This window comes from Oryctolagus cuniculus, chromosome 20 (assembly GCF_051225735.1).
Source record: "Oryctolagus cuniculus isolate XC-2025 breed Fujian yellow rabbit chromosome 20, ASM5122573v1, whole genome shotgun sequence".
In the NCBI taxonomy this organism is placed as follows: Eukaryota; Metazoa; Chordata; class Mammalia; order Lagomorpha; family Leporidae; genus Oryctolagus; species Oryctolagus cuniculus.
This window is the reverse complement of record NC_142886.1, coordinates 8,749,952-8,763,589: the sequence shown is the minus strand read 5'-3', so window position 1 is coordinate 8,763,589 and position 13,638 is coordinate 8,749,952.

Here is a 13,638-nt window from a genome sequence, read left to right as displayed (position 1 = left end):
TTCTGTTAGCATGGAATATCTTTTCCCATCCTTTCCCTTTCAGTCTGCATGTATTTTTGTTGGTGAGATGTGTTCCTTGTAGGTATCAAATAGATGTGTTTTGTTTTTCAATCATTTCAGCCATTCTGTCTTTTAACTGGGAAGTTGAGGTCATTTACATTCAAAGGGGCTAATGATAAGTAACGACTTTCTCTGCCATTTTTCCAAAAATATTCCTATTTTTTACTTGGAATTTCCTTTCAACATTTACTGAGAGATTTTCATCCTTTACCTTCTTTCGTGGTGATTACCATGTTTCTGTGTGCAACACATCTCCAAGCATCTTCTATAGGGCTGCATGTGTGGGGACAAATTCAATTTGTGTTTGTTGTGGAAGGTCTTCATTTCACCTTCATTCATAATGAAAGCTTTGCAGGGTATATTATTCTGGGATGACAGGTTTTTTTTCTCTTAAGACTTTTACTATATCTCATCATTCTCTCCTAGCCTGTAGGGTTTCTGATGAGAATCTGCTGTGAGTCTAACTGGAGATCCTTTGAAAGTAATCTGGTATTTCTCTCATACACATTTTAGAATCTTATCTTTATGTTTTACTGTGGTGAGTTTTATTACAATGTGTCATGGGAGGGTCTTTTCTGGTCATGTCTATTAGGAGTTCTATGTGCTTCCTGTACTTGAATGTCCCTTTCTTTCTCCAAACTAGAGAAGTTTTCTGTTATTATTTCACTAAAAAGGCCTTCTAATCCTTTCTCTCTTTCCATGCCTTTTGAAACTCATAGAATGCATATATTGGCTCTTTTTATGGTGTCCTGTAGGGGCTGTGTGTTGTGGCATAGCAGGTAAAGCCGCTGCTGGCAGGGTTGGAATCCCATATGGGCACCATTTTGAGTCCCAGCTGCTCCACTTCCAACCCAGCTCTCTGCTATGAACTGAGAAAGCAGTAGAAGATGGCCTAAGATCTTGGGCCCCTGCACCCACATGGGAGACCCAGAAGAAGCTCCTGGCTCCTGGCTTCAGATCCGCACAGTACCAGCCCATTGCAGCCAATTGGGGAGTGAACCATTGGATGGAACACATCTCTCTCTCTCTCCCTCCCTCTCTCCCTCCCTCTGCTCTCTCTGTGTAACTCTGATTTCAAATAAATAAATAAATAAGATATATGACTCCAGTTACCTGAATAGCAATTAAGAAAATGTGACAGAAATACTCTATTGAAACACTTAGAAATCAAAGATAAATTCTCACAAAAATAGAGAACAGGCAAAAATAATTATAGAAAAAGGTGAATTATCAGAAGTCCTAAGATTTTTTTTTGTAATATGTGTTCATGACATCTTGATCATCATTACTGTGAGAAGAAATGAGTAATCTGGTAGGAATAATAAGAGCAACAACCATATATAAAGGCAGTTGCTGAAAACAAAAGAAAAAGAAACCATTATAATTATATTTAAAAAGGGAAAAATCAAGGAAAAATGAAAATAATCACATTTATTTTGAGAATAATCATAAATGAAAGACAATGGTCTCTCTCTCACTCTCTTTCTTTCTCTCTCTCTCTCTCTTTCCCTGTGGGGAATTTTTACTTCTCTTGTGTTTAACCTTTGTTGAACTTTTGATGAACTCTTTTTAAATGTTACTTTACCTTACGCTGAACCTGGCTAGACCAATGGAACAGAATAGAAACTCCAGAAATCAATCCACACATCTACAACAAACTTATATTTGAAAAAGGAGCTAAAATCAAGCCCTAGAGCAAGGACAGTCCCTTCTACAAATGGTGCTGGGAAAACTGGTTGTCTCCAAGCAGAAGTATGAAGCAAGACCCCTACCTTACAACTTATACAAAAATCCACTCAAAATGGATCAAAGTCCTAAATCTACAACCCAATACCATGAAATTATTACAGAAAATTGGGAGAACCCTGCAAGATATTGGCATAGGCAAAGAGTCCTTGGAAATGACCCCAGAGGCACAGGCAATCACAGCCAAAATTGACAAATGGAATTATGTCAAATTGGGAAGTTCTGCACTGCAAAAGAAACATTCAGCAAAATGAAGATGTAACTGACAGAATGGAAGAAATTATATGCAACTGATAAAGGATTAATACACAGAAACTCAACAACAACAAAACAAACAACAACAAATTATCATGAGTCAATCATTCTATTGCTTGTTATTTACCCATGTTAGCTGAAAATGTACATTCACACAAAACTGCACAGTGACATCTATAATAACTTTTTTGTGTAACTTTTTTATAGTAACTTTTAAAATTTTTGTGAGACAGAATGAGGTAGCTTCCATTTAGTGGTTCACTCCCCAATGCCTTCAAAGATGGGGGTTTGGCCAGGCTGAATTCAGTTAAGGTCTCTCACATGGGTGAATGGAACCCATTTTCTTGAGTCACCACTACTGGCTCCCAGAGTCTGCATTAACAAGAACCTGGAGTTAGCAATTGGAGCTGGATATTGAATGCAGGCACTTCAATATGGGGTGCAGACATGTTAAGTACTAGGTCAAATGGCCTTGACTACAATAGAGTCATTCCTAAGAGGTGAAGAAATAAACAAACTGTATTAAATCTAAATCGTGGACTATGAGTATTTTTATGTGATAGTGATAAATGAACTATCAATTTATAAACCAACAACAGAGACCTCAAATACATTTTGGTAAGTAAAAGGAGCCTATCTGAAAAAGCTATATCCTGTTTGACTTTATATGGGGTTTTTCAAAAGGCAAAATTATGGAGACAGTAAAAAATACCAGTGTTAGGTGTTTTAGTGCCTGGATTATTACATTCAGTGTCCTCCAGATTCATACACATTGCTGCAAATGAGAAGATTTCCTTCATTTTCATGGGTGAAAATTATTCCATTGTGTATACATGCCACTTTGTCTTTATACATTTTAAAGATTAATTTAGTTATTTGAAAGGCAGAGTGATGGAGAGAAGGAGAGACGAAGCAGGTAGGAATGAAGGGAGAGAGAAACCAATCTTCCATCCACTGGTTAACTTCCCAGATGGCTGAAATATCCCAATCTGGGTCAAGCCAAAGCCAGGATCCCAGAACTCCATCTGTGACTCTAATATCAGTGGCAGGAGCCCAATTATTTGGGCCATCTTCTGCTGCCTTCTCAGGTGCACCAGCAGAGAGCAGGATCAGAAGTACAGCAGCCAGCTCTCAAATTAACACTCCAACATGGAATGCCGGCATTGCAAGTGGCAACCTAACCCTTTGCATCCTAATACTAGCTCCTATCATCTGCTTATGGACACAAGTTGATTCCATATCTTAGGTACTGTAATAATGCTACAGGTTATCACTCATATGTACAATCATATGTAGAATAGTAGTGGATAGCAGAGGTTGGGCTGTTGGAGGGATAGACTGGGGAGATGTTGATCAAAAGATACAAAATCATAGTTACACAGAATACTAAGTTTAAGAGTTCTACAGCACACTGTGTTACAATAATTAATGACCACATGTTGCATGCTTGAACCATGCTCAGTTAAATGCTCTCTATTCAATACATGGAATCTATTCTTTTTATATTACTAAATTTGTAAAAGTTCTCACCAAAAAATAATTACTATGTGAAATAAGGCATATTTTACTTATTTAAAGTGTCCCATTCTATCTGCATGTCTTCTTTCTATATAATTTAGAGAGAGTAAACAGAATTTTATATGTGAATTTATATTTAAAAAGACATTTCTAAAAATGAATGGTTGCTGTAGGATTTCAGATAGGAAAAGAGATGAAGAGGTTGAACAAAGTGTAGTATAACCATTCTATATTAAACTATTATACGTGTAAGAGGAACACATATGATATACATTTTTCAAGCTTCACAAAACATAAAACACCAAGAGTAACTACCTTCTTGAAAACTATGCACTTAGTTGCCAAAAATGATCTAACATTGACTTAACACTTGTAACAAGTGTACTGTACCAAAGCAAGATGTTAATAATAGGGTGCGGGGGTGGGGGTGATATATGGGAATATTCTGCATTTTACAGGTGATTTTTCCATAAACATTTTTCTGCCTTAAAAATAAATTCCACTATTAAAGTGAACATGATAAGCCAGTTCCAACACTTATGAAAACTGCATTATGGTAAGGGGAGGTAGATGAAGAGCAAAACAGATGAATACAGATGGTGATAAATGCTATGTGGATGAGCAAAGTGTCCACCTTGATAGATAATAATTGGGGATGGCTGTGAACTTCTAAACCCCATGGTTAAAGAAGGTTTCTTCAATTACATTTATAGTGAATTAAGATCAGATATTGCTTAAAAGACTCCTGTTTCCAGACATTTTCCTCAAAATTAAATTTTCAACTTGTGTGAACAAAGAAGTCTTAAATGGAGCAGTTCCTAACTTATCATTCTATGTCTTTACCTAGTTCTGTCCAATTCCTGAAAGATCTTTTGAAGATATTAATTGAATCATACCACTTCCCTGACAAAGTTTTTCAAAGCTTTTTTGGGATATAATTCATAAAAACATGCACACCCTTAATTTGAACAACTTCATGGGTATTACCATGGGCATTTCCTATGAAAACATCAATGTAATCAAAGATATAAGTACATCTCTCTTCAAAATGTTTACTTCTTGACTGTTGTCTGTTTCTGTAAGAATTCTTTTTACCACTTCTCACCTCATTCAGAATACACAGTGGTATTCTGACAAGTCTTCCAAGGCCCTTTGTGATCTGGGCCTCTCATTCAGGCTACTACTCTTAGTCCTACCCAACTTAAATGCTCTTCTTACCAAGTTCCAACACTGACCATTTTTTCTACAACTGCATCAAATTATCTATATCTACAGACAGATAATTGCAACTCACTGTCAAAAATGATCCCCTCATTACTCTTCTAAATGACTAGTTACATAGCACTAGGAACAGATTTTAAAGAAACAAGTAGTGATAAAATTCATGCTTTTCAGTTTTGTGTCCAATATCTCTTATTACTCTCTCCCTCCCTTCATGCAGATCTTCCATCTGCCCCTTCCTTATTCATGCTCAGACATGCATCTCTGATCTCACTTCGTTCCCCTTAGGAATTATCATTGTCAAACATATTACCATTTTTCTTATTACATGATGACAATATTTTCAATTTATAACCAGAATGTAACATTGAGAAGGGTAGAAAGTTCATCATCTAGATAATGCCTAGATCATTGTGAAACTTGATAAACATTTGGTGAATAAATAAGAATATAAAGTAAAAATAATTTTTGTTAAAATTTTAAGCAACTTTAGAGGAAGTGAAAATTACTTTGTTTTAATCCTCTGGTGAATTTATCATATAGCCACAACATACTTAAAATTTTCCTTTTCTTTTCATAGACTTTCAGCTTTTCCAAATGTAGATATTATTTTCTATTCATTTAAATACAGTCAGGACTCAATCTGAAGTTCACCAGATGTCAATTTAGGGTGGGTAAAATTTTAACTTTTAACATCAAAAAATACACTAAGAGACTAAATGTGTATTTAAATTCCAATATTATACTTCTAGAAATAGGCTACATTCCTTCAAACTGAAATGAATTATCCCATTTAGTTCTCCACAGGGTGGTAATTATAAATAATGAAATAATGTCTTGATTTAGAAAATAATTTCCTTGAGTTTTGCATATATAGGCCATTTTCCATCTTAATTATTGTGAGAAAGCCAAAGTAATTGTTATTATAGTCAGATTTCTGCTGCAACTATCAGTGACAGATGACTGGGCTATTTATATTTCTTTAACTCAACTCAGATGAAACCTACTGTCTAATAAATTTCAGAAAAAAGCTGGATATATTGGAAGAATAGTGAAGAACTGCGAGAATTAAGGGAGACCTCAAAAGCCAGACCTTGGAAATGGCACATACTAAAGCAGAAGAAAGGATTTTATAGTAGGAAGTGGGTTCCAATCAATTTCTTCCCATGGTACTCATACAGAAAAGGAGACTGGATCATGACCTATCTCTACACACTGGGAGAATTTTTCTTGATCAGTCCTGCCTGCTGCTTTGGGGTGGGGAAACAGCTAATGCTGCAAGGAAAAATTGAGCTCCACATTATCAAACGAAATGGGAAAAACAACAAGGTAAGAAGAATGAGAGTGCACCCTACTGACTGAGTAGACAGTTTAGGGTAGATACATAAAGCCAAGAAGTCATTGAGAAGGGGAATAGGAATAAAATGCAAAGTTGTGTGGTCGATGTTGTAGCTTCCACAAAAGTAGATTTAATTTTCTATCTGGTTTTATTTGTATTCTGATGTCTGAAGACTTTAGAGTTGTACATAAAATCAAAGCCTGGGATAATTTCTGACAACTAACTGAGAAAAATCATTGGCAAAAACAAAAGTGTGACATTATTTCTGAGCTTTTGTTTTCAAAGTTCTCCAACAGAAAAAAAATAACCTCTACTTTAATACACCTGAGAGATAAGTGTATAAAAGAAATAAAATATAAAATCCTGTTTTTGTCGATGTATAGGTGAGTGTCCATTAAAACAGAAATGAAAATAGGCCTTCTTGGAGTCCGTATCTAAAACAAGGAACCTGTCCTTCTAACTATTAATTCTCCCATTCGGAGATAAAACACTGATGACCCAATTTGCCTATCCTATGTCATGTACTGGATATTGTTATTATGTTTCTACATATTTTTAATGCATGAATGGCTATGGGGATAGTCTGTTCCACAGCAATAAAAACTCAAGTGAAACTATTTCTATGCTTATGATGGTTCATCTGTAGTCTATTTGTGTCAATGTCTATGAAATAGTTTCCCTGTTAACAAAAAGGTTAACTCAGTGGCTGGAACTCAGGCTTACAGTTTTAGGTATCCTGCAACTTTACTAAACTCTTACAACTTTGAATAGTCTCTTACTTGAGTCTTTTTGTCCACCTATAGATAGAATCGTATCATCTGCAAACAGGGACAATTTGACTTCCTCCTTTCCAATTTGTATCCCTTTGATTTCTTTTTCTTGAAAAATGGTTCTGGTGAAAATTTCCATACCGATATTGAATAGCAATGGTAAAGTGGGCATACTTGTCTGTTTCTGGATCTTAGTGGAAATACTCTCAATTTCTCTGCTTCAATGAGATGTTGGCTGTGGGTCTGTCATATATTGTCTTGACTGTGTTAACAAATGTTCCCTTATATACCAAATTTGCTTGTATACATAAACAAGGCCATGGGTGAGAACAAATTTATAGGATCAGACCATTCACAATATCTATAGAAATTTAAATACCATGAAATAAATTTAACAAATGATGTGAAGCATCTCTTCAATGGCAAATAGAAAACATTTTAAAGGAAATGAAAGAAGACACAAAAATGGAAAAATCTTCCATTTTCATTGATTGGAAGAATTAATATTATCAAAATGCCCATAATATTCAAAACAATTGATACATCCAATATGATCCCAATAAAAAATACCAATGACATTCTTCTCAGATGAAGAAAAAAAGTTAAAATTCATATGGAAACACAAGAAACCCCAAATAGCTAATGCAATATTAACAAAACTAAACCTAGAGGCATCATAATTCCAGATTTCAAGACATATTACAGGGTATTTATAGTTAAAACAGCTTGGTACTGGGGCCGGCGCCATGGCTCACTTGGTTAATCCTCCTCCTGCAGTGCCAGTATCCCACATGGGCAACGAATTCTAGTCCCGGTTGCTCTTCTTACAGTCCAGCTCTCTGTTGTGACCAGGGAGGGCAGTGGAGGATGGCCCAAATGCTTCAGCCCCTGCACCCGCATGGGAGACCAGGAAAAAGCACCTGGATCCTGACTTTGGATCTGCACAGCGCCAGCTGTAGCAGCCATTTGAGGAGTGAACCAATGGAAGGAAGACCTTTCTCTCTGTCTCTCTCTCTCACTGTCTATAACACTACCTAATTAAAAAAAACAGCTTGGTACTGGCACAAAAAGAGACCTGTAGACCAATGGAACAAAATAGAAACTCCAGAAATTAATCCAAATGAGCTAAAATTAACTCCTGGAGAAAGGACATTCTCCTCAAGAAATGGTGTTGGAAAAAAATGGATCTACACATGCAGAAATATGAAACAAGACCATTATTTTACACCTTACACAAAAATCAACCACAATAGATAAAAGATCTACATCTATTACCTGATACCACTCACCTACTAGAGGAAAATATCAGAGAGAAACTCTGCAAGACATTGGCATAAACCAAGACTTCTTGGAAAAGATTCCAGAAGTACAGGCAAAGAAAGCCCAAATTGGCAGATGGGATGACATCAACCTAAGAAGCTTCTGCATTGCAGAGGAAACACACAGAAATGTGAAGAGGCAACTTACAGAATAGGATAAAATATTTGCAAACTATGCAACCGTAAAAGTATTAACATCCAGTACCTATAAAGGGCTCACGAAAGTCAACAGCAACAAAACAACAGTAAAGATATGGGCAAAAGACATGAACAGGAATTTTTCAAAACATGAAATAAAAATTGCCAACAGACACAAGAAAAATGCTCAGGATCATTTGCCCTGAGGAAATGCAAATAAAAACAACAGTGAGGTTTCACCTCACCCCAGTTGCAACTACTGGAGAATTAAAAAAAATAATAATGTTGGTGAGAATGTGGAGGGAAATTAACTCTAATACATTATTGGTGGGTATGAATACTAGTACAAGCATAATAGGAGACCATCTGAAGATTCCTCAGAGATCTAAAAATAGAGCTACCATATAACCTAGCCATCCTACTCCTGGTAATTTACCCAAATAAAATTGAATCAGCATATGAAAATGTTATCAATACCCCCATGTTTATTACAGCTCAATTCACAATAGCTAAGTTATGATCAACCCAGATATCTATTAACTGATGACTGGATAAAGAAAATGTGGTACTTATACACTATTGGGTATTATTAAGCCATAAAAAAGAAAAGCATGAAATCCTGTCTTTTGCAACTAAGTGACACAACTATAAATCAATATGCTTAGCGAAATAAGCCAGTTCCCAAATGACAAATATGTTTTCTCTGATATGTGGCAGTTAATACAGAATACAAAAAAAATGTAAAAATGAAATGAACATCTTGTGATTTCATTGTTGTTTTTAGCCCTTGTTTATACACTGGTGGAATTGTGGTCTTTATACTTTTTATTTGTTGAATATTATGGGTAGTGATGCATTAAAGCTATGATTACAGTGGATTGAAATAATATCATTATAAAATTTTTAAAAAGGAAGGAAGGAAGGGAATTGGAGAGAAAAGGGGGAGGGAAGGAAGTATGGTTACCTTCTCAGAATTGTTCCTATGAAATATATGAAATCTGTTCTCTTTATATTAACAAAACATTTTAAAAGTGTTAAGTGTTTACTTTTGGCAAAAGAAAACACAATCAACTGTTCAATTGAATTTTGAGTAAAACATGTAAAAATAATAACAATTTTACTATTGAACTATACTCTATCCAGAGTTTTCACATTTGGAAATTTTGGCATCTTGCTACACACTAGATTCTCCTATAATTAGTTACAATTGGAAGAAATTGCCACAAATTATAGATGTTACTTTAAATTATGCTATAGAGGCAGTTATCCTCTTCAAACCCACTTACTACTAATTGCAAGTGCTATAGCTCTTATCTCAGTAGTGTCTAGTGCTCAATATTTAGTGATAAAAAAAATCACAGAATCACAGAATAAAGGGAACAAGACTTATTGTACCTCTGCATGACACACTGTGGTGGGAAAAGGCCGCCATGGATGGCAGAGGTAACAAAAACATGATTGATTTCAATAGAACCTTATATGTTGCAAACACTAGCTTGTAATCATGGTTCATTATGAAAGAATAAAATGTCTGATTTCTAGCTTAGTTACGTTGCTCTACTTCACATTTAAATCTTAAACATCTCTTTTCAATTCATTTATATTAATTGTTACCTCTATTTCACTGAGATTTTTTTTAAAAAAAGATTTATGTATTTGAAAGGCAGAATGACAGAATCCACTGATTTGCTCCCCAAATGATCACAACACCCAGGGCTGAGCCAGGCTAAAATTAGGAGTCAAGATCTCTATCCTGCATCCCACATTGGAGTTAGGGTCCTAAGCACTTGGGCCATCCCCTGCTGCCTTTCCAGGTACATTAGTAGGCAGATAGATCAGAAACAGAACAATGGGACTTGAACTGGCACTCTGATATAGGATGTCAGCACAGCAAGCAGTGGCTTAGCACACTGTTCCACAATGATTGTCTGGTCCCACAGCTGCTTTCTGGTGTGCAACATGACTTTCATCATGTTATGTTTCTTGTCTAAAATGTGTGATATAATAAAGCTTTACATGCAATATTTTCTCTTTAGAAATGAATTCATATCACATTTTTGAGATTACAGAAATATAAACTGGAGCTAAGTAAAAAAATGAACAGAAATTAGTTGGTAGAAACAGGTAACTTGTTATATTATATTCAGAATATTAACTTTTCTGAGGCATGCCTTCCTTTTCAGTACCATGAGACTGACAGTACCTCTTATGATGAGCTAGGCACATAAGATAGGGTTAATTTATGGTGGTTATTTTCATGTTACTTAATCAGAACACAGCTTGTTCCATTTGCCCTAGGTTTTAAATCACAAGCTGGGGAACTTTCTATGGAAGGACTGATAGAAAATATTTCAGGCATGGCAGTGCACACCATCTCTTTTGCAACCATGCAGGCCCACTGTTGTACTGTGAAATCAACTATAAGCAATGTGTGAGGAAATGGACAGGTTGTGTCTCAATTATCCATGCTTCAATTCATACTGACAATCTATGTTCTAAAGCACAACACTTGGTGTCATTAGCTAAAAAATCACTGGATTCAACATTTTTTATTTTGTTTATCATTTATCCTTACATACTGATTATTTGAGTTGCGATAAAACATTACTAATAGAAATGAAGTAATCATTATAAAGTGTACAAAGAATTTTGTATATGCAAAATTTACATCCATCTCAGCCTTTATGTGTCAGATGCTGGGGAGAATTTTAAACACGTGTGAACAGACAGCATCATATCTAGACCTCAACAGTCTCAACTGGGCAGGGTGGAGTCTTCTAGAACTGAATTGACTGCCTCTCCTGCTCTTGTTCCCCGGTGCTGCCGCCTAATCTACCTTCACCCTGAGCTGAATGTGGATCCTGTTCCAATACTCCTCCTTCTGTCTGTATTCACTTGTGTTGTTCATCTCAACATCTTATTCTGACCCTGCCTAGACAGTCTCTCTAATCAATGAGTCCAAGATATCAAAAATAAACATCTGTGATCTGGACAGTATATATATTTTTCACTCAAAAATGGGGTACCACCACTTCTGCTGCTCCCTCTCCTGAGACACCCTTTCCTGGCTGAGACAGTTGGCATCGTTCTACTAATCCTTTTAAAACCTACCATCTGTTATATTCCTTTTGACTTTCCCTCCTAAAAATTCCCCTCTACACTCCATACAAATAAACAGTTACAGGTAGATTACAAAATTAATATTTGAACAGTAAAACATTCATACTATTAAAGGAAAATATCTTTACCTCCAGAAAATACTTAAAGCATAATTTGAGCATAATTTGAGAAAAATGGAGAAATACAAAAATAATATTAAGTTTGCATATTATTCCTAAGTTACTATAAAGAGAATGAAGATGAAAGTCTAAAACTAGAAGTTATTTGCAACACATTTACTGATATCAGTAATCAAAACATATAAAGTAACATCAGCACTATAAGACAAAGATAAGCAATTAAAAGACAGACTGACACAGAAAATGAAAAGCAAGACCTAACATACCATTGCCTCCAAAAACACATTTTACACATAAAGGCATATGGAGGAGATGCATTTGAGGACATAAGAAGAATGAATTAAAGTGACTCTTGTACAACTTGGTGACACTATTTAGTGAAACTACTCTACTATGCAAAAGTCACTGAGAGATAAAATAGTAAATATTCTTGTGATAAAAATAAGCTTACACACAGAAATTAGCTTGATTTAGCAAATTGACTTGCACATTCCATGAGTTTCCAAATAACATTTTTAACTGAAAAATATATTCACTTTTGCTAATTTGAGATATACAGCTAAGTTTCACGAAAGATAAAAAGAAGCAAAGAGTTTAAATGTAAAGGCATGTAGAAAGACCCTGAAACACCAATTCAATGAAACAGATCAGCCACACTCATTTTAGACTAATCATACCTTAGATCAGAGAAAATGAGAAAGGTACTGAGATTACATAATGATAAAGGAGGTAGTTATCTGAAAGACATAAAAATCCTTAGTATGTATGCACCTGTACGGAACATCAAATTACATGAGGCAAAAACTTAGAGTTGCAGTGAACAGTACCAACACACTACTGACAATTAGCATAAACAGCACAGTATAAATACAGAACTAGTGGTAATGAGTATTTACCAATATATAATCATGCAGAGATGCTACTTAATATTAGATGAAAAAGATAAATAAATTAGAATACTCCAAGTATTGGAAAAATCACAAGAATATAGCTGCATAAAATGTTAGTTAATTCATATATGTCAACACTTCCTGCTAAATTTAAATGTATCCAAAACCTACATGCGAATTTTTTCCATTATGTATCAAAATTACTATGCATTATCATGAAGAAGAATGACATTGTCCACATCTTCAAAGAGTAAGCTTGAAAGAAGCCAAGTCTCCTAAGCAGTGGGACGCACAAGTGAACTGGCCAAAGCCCAGCCTCAGACAGCAGCAAGTGTGCAAACAAGGAAAGAAAGTCTTTCCAGCACAGTATCAATAGTTCACACCAAATGTTTTAAAATCGAAAAAGAAGAAAAGCCAAGCAACATTTCCCTTCAGTAGAAGTGGTAAAGTGCAAAGTGCACCACAAGAACAAAACCAAAAACAGGAATTGGTCCCCCCTGGAAGCCGGGGTGAGTGAGATCAGGAAGACATTGGAACTGACCGAGGCTCCTCCATACACCTGGGCGGTCAGTCCATGGGTGCCTCTATTCCTATCTAATAGAAAACCCAGATGTCAAGAATGATCTTTCCTTTTCCAGACATTATCATCCTATCAACTCATGGTTAATCCAAGAAAATGAGACACTTATTCACAAGCATGGAGCATTCCTACATTGCTGGGCTAAGAGGAATCACAGGGCAGCCAGATTCTACAAAAGATGAAAGGACACCAGCTCAGGGAAGACACCTTCTTCATCCCATCTGAATCGCTTGTGAAAATGTAATCCCCATTTTCAGAATGAAAAGCGGGTCCTGTACGGTCATTATGTCTCTCCCTCAAGAATGGCTGAGGACACCCATGCCTGTGTTCTCTCCAGGGCTTGGAGTCTCCTGCATGCTCCTCCTGAGGCCGTGTGCGGTGCTGCACAGTCTCAGGGCTCAGCCAGCGAGAACTCACTGCCTCTCCACTTTGGAGCTAAAATAAAACTGCTTTCTTTCCGGTTTACCCAGTCTGCGGCACTGTGTTATCAGGCACAGGAAACGGACTCAGTCTGTAGGAAGAGCCGTGCTACAAGGACCCCAGCCAGAAAACTGCGGGGACTC